The sequence below is a fragment of the Ranitomeya variabilis genome, chromosome 1, assembly GCF_051348905.1.
Source record: "Ranitomeya variabilis isolate aRanVar5 chromosome 1, aRanVar5.hap1, whole genome shotgun sequence".
In the NCBI taxonomy this organism is placed as follows: domain Eukaryota; kingdom Metazoa; phylum Chordata; class Amphibia; order Anura; family Dendrobatidae; genus Ranitomeya; species Ranitomeya variabilis.
This window is the reverse complement of record NC_135232.1, coordinates 853,167,419-853,185,753: the sequence shown is the minus strand read 5'-3', so window position 1 is coordinate 853,185,753 and position 18,335 is coordinate 853,167,419. Positions and strand designations below refer to the sequence as shown.

Below are 18,335 nucleotides of genomic sequence, written 5' to 3'. Positions count from 1 at the left end.
TATAGTCCGAAAAATACGGTATGCCTTTTATTCTCATAGAGAATTTGCAGTTCTTTCCTCTTTATTGTCAGTTGGATGTATTTTTTTAAAACATATTCATTTTTCATAATCCAGTAAGATTATTTAGACTGTAATCTATCCTCACCATCTTCTCCCTTCCCAACATTTTGTTGGGAATGAGTATGAAACTTCATGATATACAGTTTACCATTTTAAAATACCTGGATTGGTGCCATCCAACTAAAAGCAGAAAGCTATAGACAAAGGACAGAATTAACCAGGTAAGGCCACATTCACTTGTTGAGTATTTGGTCAGTATTTTACCTCAGTATTTGGTAAAGCTACATTCACACGTTCAGTATTTGGTCAGTATTTTACCTCAGTATTTTTAAGGCTACACTCACACATTCAGTATTTGGTCAGTATTTTACCTCAGTATTTGTAAGGCTACACTCACACGTTCAGTATTTGGTCAGTATTTTACCTTAGTATTTGTAAGGCTACATTCACACGTTCAGTATTTGGTCAGTATTTTACCTCAGTATTTGTAAGGCTACATTCACACGTTCAGTATTTGATCAGTATTTTACCTCAGTATTTGTAAGGCTACATTCACACGTTCAGTATTTTGCGGGGGCCCGGCTTTATATGTCGGAGGCCCCCTGACTGGCCAACCAAGTTTTATGGTTTCCTGCCCTGTTCTCTGGGATGCCGGGAAAGGGTTAACAAGTACACACTGTCAGCTGCAGCGTGTGAGGTGGTGCCTGAGGCAATTCCTGCCGCTTACCAGATAGGTTTGTTTTAGCTGCCCACCCTCCCAATGCTTTTCATTCAAGGGATGAAATGGTTGATTTTGTTTAATATGTTATAGTAGTTATGAAGTCGCAGTGTTGGCGGAAGATTAAGTTGGGTAACATGTGTCGGGCGGCATATCCCCACAACTTCCGATGGTTAACAAGAAAAGCTGCGACCTTACCCCTCCAACAAAAGGGTTGTGTTTTTAAGATGAGAGATGTTTTATGGTTACTCTCCAAATTAAAGTTATGAATCAATTTCGTGTGTTTTTCTTTCCATGTGTCGGGGGAACAGGGGAGGAATGTTAAGGTAAGGGCAGTCTACCTCAGTATTTGTAAGCAACATTCACACGTTCAGTACTTGGTCAGTATGTTACCTCAGTATGACATCAATGTGTGTACTCGTGTGCACATGTGCCGGATGTGTTGCTGTGCGTGCTGACGGCAAAAATCGGACATGTCAGCATGTTTTGCCCAGGGACACACGGTCCGTGGAAACACACTGGCATGTGCACAGACACATTCATTTGAATGGGTCTACATGTGTACGTGTCTCCGGAACGTGTGAAAACTGACGTGTGAAAGAGGCCTAAGGGGAATGAACGCTGGCGATTATAACAAAACGTGATAACAATTTCTATGAAAGTTAAATGCTTATATCGCTGGCAAAGCTAAATATTGTGTCGTTTGTGGTTTTGCTAGGAATACTTTTGCCCTGCCAAGGCATTTGTAGTAAAGATGCGTTTTGCTATTAAGTTGAACATGGCTTTGTCTTTTCTAATCTTTGCTGGGTTCAGTTTGTTTCCAGCGCATTGCAGTGCTTGCACGCTGAGGGACGGTCAGCAGAAGTGTGGCTTCCAAATAAAACTAATAATGCTGTCTAAATAACGTGAAAAGCAAGTGCCAAGATATTTTGAGCTCCGTTGCATGTATCTTTGGGCGTAGGAGCTGAGTCTGCTTCAGGTTTTAGATCATTCCCAGAGGAACAAACTATCAAGTGGAGCTGTTGCTGCAGTGTTGTAAGAGATACTTGCTTTAAAGTTTTAAAGGGAATCTGTCACCAGATTTTTGCTACCACATCTAGGAGCAGTATGTTGTAGGGGCAGAGACCCTGATTCCAGCAATATATCACTTATTGGGCTATTAAATGATGCATGTGCTTCATGAATTTTGTGTAAAGTAAAAAATACTCTTTTTTTTCCCTTTTGACCCACTTAGCGATTATTTTTTTAGCTCAAATACAAAGTAGCTATCCATTTGGCAAACTGTGAAAAATAACTAGCACACATAAAAGCACGTCAGAGGGAGATGGTGTAAATTTGCACCAAATTTTGTTATATTTTTAAAAAGTCCCATTTGCTATATAAGTCTGAAATGTGAAAAAAAAGTCACACTGACAAAAGAATCAGAAAAGTACAGTAAATAATGAAAGGCAAGTTTCGTTATCTGAGAAAATCTTATTGCACTTTTGTTTGCTTCCTAGTCTCTCTGTCACTTTATGTGGTAATATCTCTGGAACTCTTTAACGTATCTCACCGATTCTGAGAAGTTTTTTTTTCATGACACATTTTATTTCATGATAATGATAAAATTAGGTTGATATGACTTACGTCTATTTGTGAAAATATCTCAATTTTGTCAAAAATTTTGAAAAAAGTCTCCATTTTCAAACTTTCAATCTTCATATCCTTAAACCAGTTAGTCATGCTGTACAAAATAACTAAAATACCATTTCTCATATGTCTACTTTACATCTGTATCATTTTTCAAGCGTTATTTTATTTTGTTAGGATGTTATACAGGTTAAACTTTTAGCAGCAATTTCTCATTTTTTCAACAAATTTACAAAACCTGTTTCTTTAGGGACCTATTCAGATTTCAGTGGACCTTAAGGTGCCTCTATGTTGGCAACTCCTCAAAACTGATATCATTTTAAAAATTGCACCCCTTAAATACTTCAAAACTTCTGTCAGGACATTTTTTAACTCTTCATGTGCTACACAGAAATTAATACAAAATGGAAAAAAAGAAAAAAAGAAATACATCAATTTTACCTCAAAAATGTTGCTTTAGCCCAATTTTTTTCACTTTTGCAAGCGGTAACACCAAAAAGAGGACCCTACAGTTTGTTACCCACTTTCTTTCGAGCGCAGCAATACCAAAGTCAAAAAGTTCTGTTTGGACAAGCAGCCGGGTTCGGAATGGAAGCAGGGCCATTTGAATTTTGGAACACAAATTGGCTGAAATAGGTTACGATCTCATTTGCAGGGTGCCTAACAGCAGAAACCCTCTACAACTGACCCTATTTTGGAAACTACACCCTTAAAGGATCTTCTCCAGGGGTATAGCGATAATTTTGAACCCAAAGGTACTTCACAGAATTTGATAACATTAGGTCGTCGTATAGAATATGTTGTCATTAGTGTTGAGCGCATGTGCTCGCTACTCCAAGTGCTTGGGTATGCACCGACTAACACGGGTGCTCGAGTAGCACCCAAAAAAAATGCAGGGATTGCCCACAAAATATGCGGGATGGGGACTCATGCATGTCACTCAAGCTTTTGGATACTCTGTGCATACCTGAGCACCCTAGGCAAACTCGAATATCGAGCACCTGCAATCAACACTAGTCGGCATATCGTCATGATTTTTTTAACATTTAAAAAACCCTAAGCCCAACTCAAACCCTAAGCCCAACACTAAGCCCCAACCTAACCCTAACAAAAAAGAATGAAATAAATAATTATATATATATAAAAAAAGTAATCTAACTAAGGGAGGCCAGCGCAGATGTTGGCGATCACATTGCGCATGTGCCTTCCATTTTTTTTCAGGTAGAGGAGGCGGCGGGCCAGGGGACAGAGGAGGGCGGCCTCGGAGGATGACAAAGGTACTAAGGGGGTCTTGGGGACATAATTTCTCTCTCCTCTGACATGTTATGTAATGTCAGAAGAGAGAGAAATTATTTTTATATACTTTTGAGGGAATAAGGCCCTTTAACAGCCGCCATTTTAATGCATATGGGTGGTCTTTAAGGGATTAAGAAGATGAGAGTGCTGGCTATAGTTTGGACTATTGCTATTACTGGAATATTTTGCTGTGTTCTTGGACAGGTGAGCTGATTTCTCCTTTTTCATATTTATTTAACCTGTAGCCCAGTAGAAGGTTTCCCAATGTAAACCTATGAGACTCACATCGAGGTTGTCATAGACTTACTTTGCAGAAGTTACTTCTAGTTCAAACATACGATGCAAGACACTGTGTGAGCTTGTTAATCTGAATTGCGTTTTGAAGAGGAGGATTGGAACATTGTTGGGAATTAGAAAAGACGGCATTGGGCATGCATTTAATGACATCCACACTACACTACATGCATATCGATGAGATTACGGAATAACATTTTTGCTGTTATTGCTTCTTTCTATCCACTCTTTTTTTCAGCTCTCGATCCTTCTGCCAACACTAGAGGTGCTAGAACTTTATTTTTCCATCTCATCTGCCATTGATAAAAGGCTTGCCTGTTACTAACTGAAAGCCAGTGACTTTATTATGCCTTTTGACAGATTGGAGGGCACTAATCTGTCTTGAGATTTCTGTTCTTGAGATTGATTACTCTTAACAACAGGCAGTAGACAGAAACTTAGACAATTGACAGACACGTAGTTTAGAGTAATTCCCAGGTGTCGAGACAACCTAATCATATGATACTACAGTGTCCAAAAGTATAGTGACCATTTAAGTTGTCTACAAATATAACTGATTTGATTTTAATTCCATCCTTGTTATATACTGTATCATCTACAATACTTACTGATCATTTTGACGATTATTGTTTTATGATCTTTGGTTTGTTTAATATTTTGTTAGCAGGAGGTTATGTTGTGCCTAGAGGCTTTAGAGTTTTGGCTATTTTTTGAGTATTGACCACATGAATTCTTTTCGGTACACTAGCTTATGCATTAGTCAAGTACATCACATCTAAAAACAGCCTCTATCTGACATTGTCGTAATAGAGTAGGACTAGGATTATAGTGGATATTTCCCATACTGCACGTCCAGAGATGCATTGCTGGCTTGATATAGTCCAGCCAGAAGCTTTTTAACTGATAAAATAAGGTCAAACAATGCTTGTAGATAAAAATATAGAGATATGTATTTAAAAAATATAAACGTCTTGTACTGATATGATTTCAAACATTTTATCTTGTTGAATTTAAACCACCATTACACTTTATGTGTTTGGCAAGCTGCAGCTGTCAGTCAGGCTGGTTGGGCAGAGACTTGGACTCTTGAGCGCTCACTCTTTAGCTGGACTCATAAAATGCTCGTTATCATATCAGGATTGTACAGCAAGTCTCACATGCATTTTCAACTTACATTATAAGGACTGCATCTGGACTAAGGGTACCGTCACACTCAGCAACTTTGCAACGAGAATGACAACGATCCGTGACGTTGCAGCGTCCTGGATAGCGATCTCGTTGTGTTTGACACGCAGCAGCGATCTGGATCCCGCTGTGATATCGCTGGTCGGAGCTAGAAGTCCAGAACTTTATTTCGTCATCAGGTCGGCGTGTATCATCATGTTTGACATCAAAAGCAACGATGTCAGCAATGTTTTACATGGAGCTAACAACCTGTGAGAACGATAAGTGAGCCCCCGTTACGTCACTGGATCGCTCCTGCATCGTTCTGGAGCTGCTGTGTTTGACGTCTCTACAGCGACCTAAACAGCGACGCTGCAGTGATCTAGTTTAGGTCGGATCGTTGTCTATATCGCTGGATCGTCGCTGAGTGTGACGGTACCTTTAGGGTCCATTTAAACAGACCAAATTGTGGTACTAAACATTTCATTATTGGTCATATATCAACCTTTTTACACAGGCTGACCGATCTAAAGTAGGCTGCCATTGTTGTCCTGTTTACACTAGACAATGCACCATTGAGGAAGATGATCTTTTGCAAAGGATAATTTATTCAGATGAGCTAGCGTTTTGCTTGTTCATCGGCTGATTGGCAACTTGTTTGCACAGAAATTGTTCTTAAGACCATGCGTTCACAGTAATCTTTTGAAGTAAATACAGCTTCAGAGATCTATTTTTGTGTTCAGAAGGCATTTTGAAATTTGCTTGAAGATGGGCCACAAGGGTATGTAGAGTGAGTCAAGAATCAGTAGCCAGCTAATAGCCTTTAAGATATTGAACCTAAAACAAACATGGCTATAAAAAAATGGCTAAATGAAGACCATGTGTGAATACAGGTTGTGCCAAAAGGAGACCTACAGTAAAATCAATAGGATTAATGAAGCAATATCAAATTTATTAGCAAACAAATATACAGTTATATAGTAGACATATAAATGGTGAGGTAGGCAGCTAAAAAATAGAAAGGGAGAGAGAAGATGGAAGAAATAAATGGAATAAAAAATCTGTTGGAGACTCGTCTCCCTCCGAGTCTCCAAGGGATTTTTTCTTCCATTTTTTCTCTCCCTTTCTATTTTTTAGCTGCCTACCTCACCATTTACCCATACCCATGTTTGTTTTAGGTTCTATATTTTTCCACTAGGACTCTATAGATTAACATGCTGTGATTATGCAGTGTTTTCAGCCTTTAAGATATTGTTGGTTTTTAAGTTGTTGGTTACAGATATTTGGAGAATAGCTTTCTAAAAGACATTAAAAAGTTTCTTGCTATCCTGTTAGGTGGGAATGCTTTCAATTCCTAATTCTTTACAAAGTACTAGAATGTAAATCAGAAATTAAGCAACCAAAGCCAGCCATCTGTAGATAAATCTGTTTTGGTCTTATGGACCTTGGCAGCACTAGAGAGTATTTTTGCCTTTTTCTTTCTGCTTTTACCAGGGAATAGTGTTTAAGGTTATCCTACCTTGTATGATGGCCATTCAACTGCTCGAATGATCCACATATTAACCCTATAATGTTGTAAATCTACAGCTATAATGTATATCTGCATGCTCTTAATTGAGCGCACAACACCTCTGTAACCAATTGGTATGATCTATCAGCATTAACTGCCAAAAACAGTAATGTGTAATTGCCATTCTAGAAAGTGGGAATGCATCTTCCCTGTATAAGTTCAGACAATAATGTTAATTATAAATTGTAAGCTTATAGCAGATTAACATGCCCTATATACACATTAGTAACCTAACAAACTGGGTATCCTGTGCCTCTGGACTGCATATTGGTACCAGCCAGTGTTCCCCAAACTTCAGTCGTCACGAGCCCCAACAGATCATGTTTTCAGGTCTTCCTTAGTGTTAACCCAGGTGATCTGAAGGTATCTGAAAATGTCACAGGTTATTCACTTGTGCAATACTAAGGAAATCCTAAAAGCATGACCTGTTGAGGCAGCGAGCACTGGAGTTTGGGGTACACAGGTATAGCTCATAGACACATGCTCTTGTGTCCAACATGGATGTCAATAGACAAACGGTTTCCTATATAGGACTTCTTTTATTTATTCATTTACTTTACTTGCATATAAAGCGCCATTAATTTCCACAGCACTTTACATACATCTTCAGCCCTGTTCCCATTGGAACTCACAATCTAAATTCCTTATCAGTATATCTTTGGACTGTAAACTTATAATGCTTTCTCCTCAAGCAATCCACCAGGAGAACAACATAATATAATTTTTCAGGCATTCAGACTGAAGCTCCAATGGAGTCCTGAGCAGAGGGAGAGCAGAGAACACAGTGTAAACACGGCTTTATTTCCATTTGCTTAACAATAAGTGTTCAGTAACTTTTAGTTATAGTATTTGAAGGAAATTTATCAGCAGAATTTCACACCCCAAAATATTTGTAATCACATGTAGCTCTTTCAAAGACAAGTTCAGCAATACCTTTACATGGTCAGTCTGTTCCTCTGTTACTGGGAAGTCTGCATTTCAATTAGTATGCAAATAAGGCTCTAGATGTGAAGCCTTTGTCATTCCTGCTCTATTCCCCACATAGCACCGCCTTTGTGAGCATACAGAGGCCATTAGTCAAGTAGAAGGAGTCCTCGCTGGGCAGGGAATAGAGCTGGAGTCACAGATGCTTCAGATCTTCATTTGCATATCAATAAAACTCTGATTTCTCAGTTGCAGAGAATTGGACTGCCATGTAATGATATTTCTGCTGACAGATTCCCTTTAAATCCAGTGACTGTGACCTTCTTTACTGTTATATTAACCTTCAGCTAATTACATTGATCATAATATTGATCCTTGTCTACATGTCTAGATACCCAGCAGCCTCTGGCTAGAAATGAACAGGGAAGAATACAACAAGCGGGTCAATTAGATCCTCCCAAATGATAAACTGAGAGGACAAGAATTATTTATTAAAGAATGCAATATAAACCACTAAAAGTGACAGCTTTCTAGCCTTTTCTGTTCCTATATGTTTGCTTGCAAGAAGATTAGAACAAAGCCAATATGCTTTTATGAATTTTGGAATCTGGCCACTCTTAGGATGGCAGAATTAATGTTATGTGTTTGTAAATGGCTGTCATTTCATTGTATGGACTGAAGAAATCTGGACATGGCAGGAATGCTACTTATAGCTTGGACTTTTTCCTCTGTGTCATATCTCTGTATAGCAGTATCTGCTTCCTCATTGGGGCCACTGTTGGAGATTTTTCTTCCAGGTTCTCTCTCATTTAGACTGCAAACTTACATATCAGCAATTTGTGTTTCTATTTTTGCATAAATAAATATATTTTAGAGTTAAATATTAACCCCCCAAAATTAAATTAATTAAAAGACAGAAATTGAATTACATAGGTAATGAATTCCATAAATATTGTTTTTCTACATAAGACTTTTCTTAAGTCCTTTAAATGTATATTTTATAATTATTTGCACCTTGTTCCTAAGCAACAATTCCTTTACTGTATTCTGTACTGCTTCCCGGGAATGGACAATCTCTGTACATTAGTCTATGGCAGCGCTTGTCCCTTCTAGATCCTATGTGACCTATTTTTATTCATAGCAAGCTGTATTTTATGGTAGAAAGGAAAATTGCACGAAAACGGAATATAATTTCAAATTGTTTTTGCTTGAGAGACAAACATTATCTTTAATTATCTCTAACTGTCTCTTAAAGAGGACCTGATACATGCTGAACACAGCCAGGTATGTGTGACGGCGGCATTTCAGAGAAAAACATACTTTAGTTCCAGAGCAGCGGGTGGGGAGAAGTCACAGTGGACCCCCCTGTCCGACTATTCTGTAGTGTGGTCTCCGTTCCCTGGCGGTTTCTATCCACAAGCTGAAATGGAGCAACAAGTCTCTGCTTACATGCATTTATAGGCAGAGACTGTCCATCCAGGGAAGTAGGCAGGGAAAAACCGCCAAGGACCAGCCTGTCCAACTAGTCTATAGTGCAGTCTCGATCCCCGGCAGCTATTAACCCCTTTCTGACATTAGACGTACTATCCCGTCGTGGTGGGGTGGGCCCATATGACCACCGATGGGATAGTACGTCATATGCGATCGGCCGCGCTCACGGGGGGACAAGGGCCGATCGCGGCCGGGTGTCAGCTGACTATCGCAGCTGACATCCTGCACTATGTGCCAGGAGCGGTCACAGACCTCCCCGGCACATTAACCCCCGGCACACTGCGATCAAACATGATCACAGTGTTCCGGCGGTATAGGGAAGCATCGCGCAGGGAGGGGGCTCCCTGCTTGCTTCCCTGAGACCCCCAGAGCAACGCAATGTGATCGCGTTGCTCAGAGGGTCTCTTACCTCCTCCTCCTTGCAGCAGGCCTGGATCCAAAGTGGCCGCTGCATCCGGGTCCTGCAGGGAGGTGGCTTCACAGCGCCTGCTCAGAGCAGGCGCCGGGAAGCCTGGAGCTGTGCACGTCAGATCGCCGATCTGACACAGTGCACAGCAAAGTGTCAGATCAGCGATCCTACACTATAACATGATGCCCCCCCCCCTGGGGCAATGTTATATATATATTGTTCCTATAAATACATTTCTTTATCTAAATTTAAAAAAATAAAATAAAAGTACACGTATTTAGTATCGCCGCGTCCGTAACGACCCGGCCTATAAAACTGTCCCACTAGTTAACCCCTTCAGTGAACACCATAAAAAAAAGAAAAAAAAACGAGGCAAAAAAACAACGCTTTATTATCATTCCGCCAAACAAAAAGTGGAATAACACGCGATCGAAAAGACGGATATAAATAACCATGGTACCGCTGAAAACTTCCCGCAAAAAAGAGCCACCATACAGCGTCATCAAAGAGGAAAATAAAAAATGTATAGTCCTCAGAATAAAGTGATGCAAAAATAATTATTTTGTATATAAAATAGTTTTTATCGTATAAAAGCGCCAAAACATAAAAAAAGATATAAATGAGGTATCGCTGTAGTCATACTGACCCGAAGGATAAAACTGCTTTATCCATTTTACCAAACGCAGAATGGCATAAACACCTCCCCTAAAAGAAATTAATGAATAGCTGGTTTTTGGTCATTCTGCCTCACAAAAATCGGAATAAAAAGCGATCAAAAAATGTTACATGCCCGAAAATGTGACTAATAAAAACGTCAACTCGTCCCGCAAAAAACAAGACCTCACATGACTCTGTGGACCAAAATGTGGAAAAATTATAGCTCTCAAAATGTGGTAACGCAAAAAATATTTGTTGCAATAAAAAGCGTCTTTCATTGTGTGATGGCTGCCAATCATAAAAATCTGCTAAAAAGCCCACTATAAAAGTAAATCAAACCCCCCTTCATCACCCCCTTAGTTAGGGAAAAATGTAAAAAATGTATTTATTTCCATTTTTCCATTAGGGTTAGGGCTAGGGTTAGGGTTAGGGCTAGGGTTAGGGCTAGGGTTAGGGTTAGGGCTAGGGTTAGGGTTAGGGCTAGGGTTAGGGCTAGGGTTAGGGCTAGGGTTAGGGTTAGGGTTGGGGCTAGGGTTAAGGCTAGGGTTAAGGCTACAGTAAGGGTTGGGGCTAAAGTTAGGGTTGGGGCTAAAGTTAGGGTTAGGGTTTGGATTACATTTTCGGTTGGGAATAGGGTTGGGATTAGGGTTAGGGGTGTGGTTAGGTTTACCGTTGGGATTAGGGTTAGGGATGTGTTTGGATTAGGGTTTCAGTTATAATTGGGGGGTTTCTACTGTTTAGGCACATCAGGGGCTCTCCAAACGCGACATGGCTTCCGATCTCAATTCCAGCCAATTCTGCGTTGAAAAAGTAAAACAGTGCTCCTTCCCTTCCAAGCTCTCCCATGCAGCCAAACAGGGGTTTACCCCAACATATGGGGTATCAGCGTACTGAGGACACATTGGATAACAACTTTTGGGGTCCAATTTCTCCTGTTACCCTTGGGAAAATACAAAACTGGGGGCTAAAAAATAATTTTTGTGGAAAAAAAAGGATCTTTTATTTTCACGGCTCTGCGTTATAAACTGTAGTGAAACACTTGGGGGTTCAAAGTTCTCACAACACATCTAGATAAGTTCCTTGGGGGTCTAGTTTCCAATATGGGGTCATTTGTGGGGGATTTCTACTGTTTAGGTACATTAGGGGCTCTGCAAATGCAATGTGACGCCTGCAGACCAATCCATCTAAGTCTGCATTCCAAATGACGCTCCTTCCCTTCCGAGCTCTGCCATGCGCTCAAACGGAGGTTCCCCCCACATATGAGGTATCAGCGTACTCAGGACAAATTGGACAACAAAGTTTGGGGTCCAATTTCAACTGTTACCCTTGGAAAAATACAAAACTGGGGGCTAAAAAATAATTTTTGTGGAAAAAAAAGAATTTTTATTTTCACGGCTCTGCGTTATAAAATGCAGTGAAACACTTGGGGGTTCAAAGCTCTCACAACACATCTAGATGAGTTCCTTAGGGGGTCTACTTTCCAAAATAGTGTCACTTGTGGGGGGTTTCAATGTTTAGGCACATCAGTGGCCCTCCAAATGCAACATGGTGTCTGTTATGGGTCGAGTTCCCGCCTCTGCACAGGGGGAATCTCGGGCCATCTCCGCTGCGGTCTCCCATTCTTCTCCTGCCGCAGTGGAGCCTGCTCAGCGGAGACATCGGTCCCAGCATATCGCTCAGTCTGACTCTGTACAAAGAGTTACTGCTGCTTTTCCTGCTTCTGCCATTGAAGTCAGTGGTAGGCAGCGGCGAGCAGACGCTTCTGGGACTAAGTCCTGCTTTTTTCGTTCTGAGCATGCCCAGAGTAAGATCTTCCAGTTGAGATCGAGGGTCACATGATCAGATACTGCGGCCGAGGCCATTGGTCCTTCTGGAAGGTCCTGTAGGTGCTCACGCTCTGTGGCAGACTCTCATTGGTCCTTCTAGGAAGGTCCTGTACGTGCTGCAACTATTTAAAGCTCGCATGGCTGCACGGCCATGCGCTAGTATTGTTCTTTCTTATGTGCTTTGCACCAGTGTGGTCACGTGAAAGTGTGTTCAGGGACCTGGCTGAAATAAGCCACTAGAATGCTGGCACTTCCGACGAGGAGTTTGTGTTTGTATGTATTCAGGGACCTGGCTGAATTAATCCCCTAGAATGCTGGCACCTCCGGCGAGGAGTTTTGTGTGCATGCGTGACCACTGACTGCTCTCTGTTTGGGCAGTTAGCCTGTGCCTCTGTGAAGTCTAACAGGGCACAGTGCTTTGCTTTCACGGCTACTCGGTGAATTAACTGAGTTAGTCCATACCGTCATATGGTGCCGCCGTTTGCTAGCAGCAGGTACTCCTGCACGGTGGACCCTGGGCTGCAAACGCACCAATATCAATAAAAACATCTCTATTTACTCGGTGCGTTCCGCTAGCCCTAACATAATACTAGCGCCAGGGTCTGGCTAGTAAATGGCGGACATTCAGCAATCCTTGCAGTATATCCAGCAGCTGGAGGGTAGGTTGGCAGCTCTCGAGAGCTCAACCTCAGCTGTGGATGTTACCGCAGTTGCTGTACAGGCTGCTAGCGTGGCTGCAGCAACCTTGTCCACTGCCACCCCTGTTCCGACATTATCTTGCCTCCCGGTGTCAGAGAAATGTTCTGGAGATAGCAAATCTTGTAGGGGATTCGTGAGTCAGTGCTCAATTCACCTCAAGCTCCTGGCTGCACATTTTCCCACAGAGCGGGCTAAGGTGGGATTTATTGTATCTCTCTTGTCTGACAGGGCATTGCAATGGGCTACGCCGCTGTGGGAGCGTGGCGATCATGTTGTGCAGAGTGCTCCGCTGTTCCTGAGCACTCTGAAACAGGTCTTTTTAGGACCTCAAGTCACCCATGACACGGCGCTCCAACTGCTGGCATTTACTCAGGGTGAGTCCTTGGTCAGCCATTTTGCCGTCCGCTTTCGTACTTTAGCCTCTGAGCTGGAGTGGTCGGATAAAGCCCTTATCCCCATATTTTGGAGGGGCCTGGCTGATCACGTTAAGGACGCTCTGGCCACTAGGGAGATTCCTGCTACACTGGAGGAGTTAATAACTGTCTCTACTCAAATTGACCTCCGTTTTAATGAGCGGAGGTTAGAGCGAGCCCAGTGTAGGCAGAGGTTTCGGCTGGCTCCCACCTTCGCCAAACCTCTGGAATCTTTGGTCCTGGTTCCTGAGTCACATGAGGCCATGGAAGTGTCACGAGCGGGATCTAAGTCCCAGACCACTTGTGCACTCAAGGTCTGTCATGTTTGCCAGCAGTCAGGACATTTTGCCACCAGATGTCTCCAGCGGTCGAGGAAACGTCAGCGTCTAGTGGTAGTAGGTGGAGGTACACTAGACACGGCGACGTTTGCCTCCAAATTGTCCTTTAAGGGGACAATTATTATAGGCTTATCTTCCCACTCGGTAGAGCTCTGCGTGGATTCTGGGGTGGAGGGCAATTTTATGTCTTCTGCCTTCGCCCAACGTCACGCAATACCCCTGGTTATGCTAGCTCAACCAGTAACGGTACGAGTGGTGAATGGGTCGACACTGCCCTCACAGATAACACACCAGACCATCCCTCTTACTCTGTCCATGTCACCATCCCATCAGGAGATTATATCTCTGCTCGTCATTCCTGATGGAATTGATGAGGTCCTGTTGGGGATATCTTGGCTACAGTACCACTCTCCTCATATCGAGTGGTCCTCAGGCAGAATTCTGGGATGGGGTGAATCTTGTGGGGGTAGGTGTCAGAGGGAGTGCATTCAGGTTGGTACTACAGAGGTACCCACAGATCTATCCTCTCTCCCCAAGCAATATTGGTCTTATGCAGACATGTTCTCCAAAAAGGCGGCGGAGACCCTTCCGCCCCATCTCCCCTATGACTGTCCTATTGATCTCTTGCCTGGTGCTGAGCCTCCCCAGGATCGAGTTTATCTGTTATCTCTCCCGGAGACGGAGGCAATGTCTCAGTACATTCAAGAGAATCTGGCAAGAGGGTTCATCAGGAAGTCAGTGTCTCCTGCTGGGGCTGGGTTCTTCTTCGTGCAGAAGAAGAATGGGGAACTGCGTCCATGCATAGACTACAGGGGTCTTAACGCCATCACCATTAAGAATAACTATCCTTTGCCCTTGACATCTGAGCTCTTTGATAGGCTTTGGGGAGCAAGGGTGTTTACTAAACTAGATCTGCGGGGTGCTTACAACCTGATTCGCATCCGTGAGGGGGACGAATGGAAGACGGCTTTTAACACCAGGGATGGGCACTATGAATATCTGGTGATGCCCTTCGGGCTCTGTAATGCCCCAGCCATTTTCCAAGACTTTGTGAACGACATCTTCCGGGATATGCTCTCCACCTCGGTCGTAGTCTATCTGGATGATATTCTCATCTACTCTCCAGATATTGACTCCCACCGGAGAGATGTTTGCAAAGTCTTCAGCCTCCTACGGGCAAACTCCCTCTATGCCAAGTTGGAGAAGTGTATGTTCGAGCAGGAGTCCTTACCTTTCCTAGGCTATATCATCTCCGCAAAGGGATTGGCTATGGATCCTGCCAAACTACAGGCGGTGATGGCCTGGCAGGATGGCAGGAACCCTATTCTCTTAAAGCGGTGCAGCTCTTTATGGGGTTCATTAATTATTATCGCCAGTTCATTCCGCACTTCTCAACTTTGGTAGCTCCCTTGGTTGCCCTCACCAAGAAGGGGGCAAATCCCAAATTGTGGTCTGAGAAGGTCTCCAAGGCCTTTATCTCCATAAAGTCACACTTCGCTAGCGCTCCCATCCTACATCGCCCCGATGTAGATAAGCCATTTATCATGGAGGTGGATGCCTCATCTGTTGGTGCTGGAGCAGTCGTCTTCCAAAAGGATGCTCAAGGTCGGAAGCATCCTCCGCCGTTTGCTAGCAGCAGGTACTCCTGCACGGTGGACCCCGGGCTGCGAACGCACCAATATCAATAAAAACATCTCTATTTACTCGGTGCGTTCCGCTAGCCCTAACATTGTCCCATCTCAATTCCCGTCAATTTTGCATTGAAAAGTCAAACGGCGCTCCTTCCCTTCCGAGCTCTCCCATGCGCCCAAACAGTGATTTACCCCCACAAATTGGTGATCAGCGTACTCAAGACAAATTGGACAACAACTTTTGGGGTCCAATTTCTTCTCTTACCCTTGGGAAAGTAAAAAATTGGGGGGCGAAAAGATCATTTTTGTGAAAAAATATGATTTTTTATTTTTACGGCTCTGCATTATAAACTTCTGTGAATCACTTAATGGGTCAAAGTGCTCACCACACATCTAGATAAATTCCTTAGGGGGTCTACTTTCCAAAATGGTGTCACTTGTGGGGGGGGTTTCAATGTTTAGGCACATCAGGGGCTCTCCAAACGCAACATGGCGTCCCATCTCAATTCCAGTCAATTTTGCATTGAAAAGTCAAATGGCGCTCCTTCTCTTCCGAGCTCTGCCATGCGCCCAAACAGTGGTGGTTTACCCCCACATATGGGGTATCGGCGTACTCAGGACAAATTGTACAACAACTTTTGGGGTCCATGTTCTCCTGTTACCCTTGGTAAAATAAAACAAATTGGAGCTGAATAATTTTTTTGTGAAAAAAAGTTAAATGTTCATTTTTATTTAAACATTCCAAAAATTCCTGTGAAACACCTGAAGGGTTAATAAACTTCTTGAATGTGGTTTTGAGCACCTTGAGGGGTGCAGTTTTTAGAATGGTGTCACACTTGGTTATTTTCTATCATATAGACCCCTCAAAATGACTTCAAATGAGATGTGGTCCCTAAAAAAAAATGGTGTTGTAAAAATGAGAAATTGCTGGTCAACTTTTAACCCTTATAACTCCCTAACAAAAAAAAATGTGGTTCCAAAATTGTGCTGATGTAAAGTAGACATGTGGGAAATGTTACTTATTAAGTATTTTGTGTGACATATCTCTGTGATTTAATTGCATAAAAATTCAAAGTTGGAAAATTGCGAAATTTTCAAAATTTTTGCCAAATTTCCGTTTTTTTCACAAATAAACACAGGTATTATCAAAGAAATTTTACCACTATCATGAAGTACAATATGTCCCGAGAAAACAGTGTTAGAATCACCGGGATCCGTTGAAGCGTTCCAGAGTTATAACCTCATAAAGGGACAGTGATCAGAATTGTAAAAATTGGCCTGGTCTTTAACGTGCAAACCACCCTTGGGGGTAAAGGGGTTAAAGTATGTTTTTCTTGGAAACGTCAAACATACCTGGCTGTATTCAGAAAGCGAGTGCTTGATATTTGCTGCCTACAGATTGGGCAGCATGCATCAGGTGGCCATTATATACACATTAGTTTTAATAGGTTGATGACTGAACAGTTAAATATATCATCCTCTGATTATTCCGTACACATTTTTGGCCATTACAGTCATGGATTTAATTGTTTGTTGAGCTAACAGAGTAGTTGGATACCTGTAAAACAACAGGACATTTTTGACATAATGCAACACACATGGCGCTTGTACTAAAACAGCATGGTCGTACATGCTCCCGGCCATAGGTCAGATAAATAGGTGTCTCACGTATCCCTAGCATGTCAGTGCTTTACATGTCAGTAATTGGGTTTATAAAGTCACAATGTCAGTGGGGTAAAATAACCTGCTGGAACAGTAGCACATTTACATCTAACATCTCAGGAATGACTACTGACCAAAGTATGTATGGAGAAACTGCCAAATACCAATACATTTAGCATAGATGTGTGTACTCGCTTTGAAGTGTGTTTATAGGTTCTACAACCATATAGTAGAAGTGCTATTTTTACATTTGCTTGTACAATAATGATAAACTTCATAGAGTTTTATATATATATAATATTGCCTCATTGTGGAAACTGGGATTGATGAGATTAGATGACTTTTTAAGTGCATTGATGCCAGAGACTCTTGTATTAGCTTTTATTGAAATATCAATACAGTTTGATGAAAATCTGCTTGTCACGTGGCGCATACATATTTGTGGTTTTGTGTATCCACCTCTCTCCTATACATTTCTAAGCCAAACTCAACATGCCTCTGACACGGAAACAGCAGAATGAGTGTTCTATTTAAAGAGATGAGTACCACTTATTTATAGTCCGTTCCCATGGGATGCTCCGCCGGGACACCGCCTCCAATCCTCCAACCAGTGTTAAACAATTTTTAGGACATGAGCCTGTGTGTGAATTTGCCACCTATGTGCTATAACACTGCTCTTCTAAAGCTGTGGTATTTGGGTACGTCTTGGTTTTTGTTACAGTTACTATGTTAGTATTTTGAACGCATAGTAAAGAAGGTGTGTGACACCGAGTCACTTCACCATGAATCGGGATAGTCAAGGAGTCCGAGATCTGATGCCTCCTGAGCTCCAAAGCTTTTGCATTATACTAAAAATTAAACCTATATACCAAGCCAACACCCACAAATTGTACCGCTAATCAAAGGATCAGCATATAGGGGTGCAAGGATGTATGGGGAAGGTTAAGTGCAAAGAAAATGAAAATCATATCAAGAAAAGCACCAGCAAAAACCAAAGTACTAAAAAGTTACCCCCGGAAGAAGGCACTATGCCGAAACGTGCGTTGGGGTGGGTGGCACCACGGTCCTTCAGGTAATCCCTCAGGAGTATATGATTTTTACCTTCACGGTCTTTGCTCTGTACCCTCTAGGGATCTTTTCTGTGCTCCCAGTGTAGATTTACCTTTGGATATACTTCTCATATAAACTACCTACACTGGCATACCTTTTAGCACAATGCACTTTTGAGCAGTCTTAGATGGTTACAATTACTTATTTGGTCTGTGGTTCTCTTTACCTGTCTGTTTACCGTTGTTCCATCAATTGGTTCACCACTGTCATTTCCCTGTCTTTTTTTGTTTTTATACCATGTTTTATTGTTATCTCAATAAAGTTGTTCACTTTTTAGAACTTTTATTATACTAAAAATGGCAGATTCTGGGCAATGCCACTATGTTATACTATTACTCACATTTTATGACAGCTATGGTATTTTTATTTTGAGAAGTTTTTCAAAACAATTCCTACATTTAGCAGAATATTAAAAACAGGTTGTCAGAAATTATTTTAAATATA

General features: G+C 41.9%; 1 protein-coding gene across 2 annotated transcripts in view; it reads left to right on the top strand.

The window, feature by feature from the left end:
* ADAMTS3 (ADAM metallopeptidase with thrombospondin type 1 motif 3) overlaps nucleotides 1-18,335 on the top strand; it is a 314,479-nt gene that overhangs the window by 167,802 nt on the left and 128,342 nt on the right. The gene's annotated exons all lie outside the window — the stretch shown is intronic.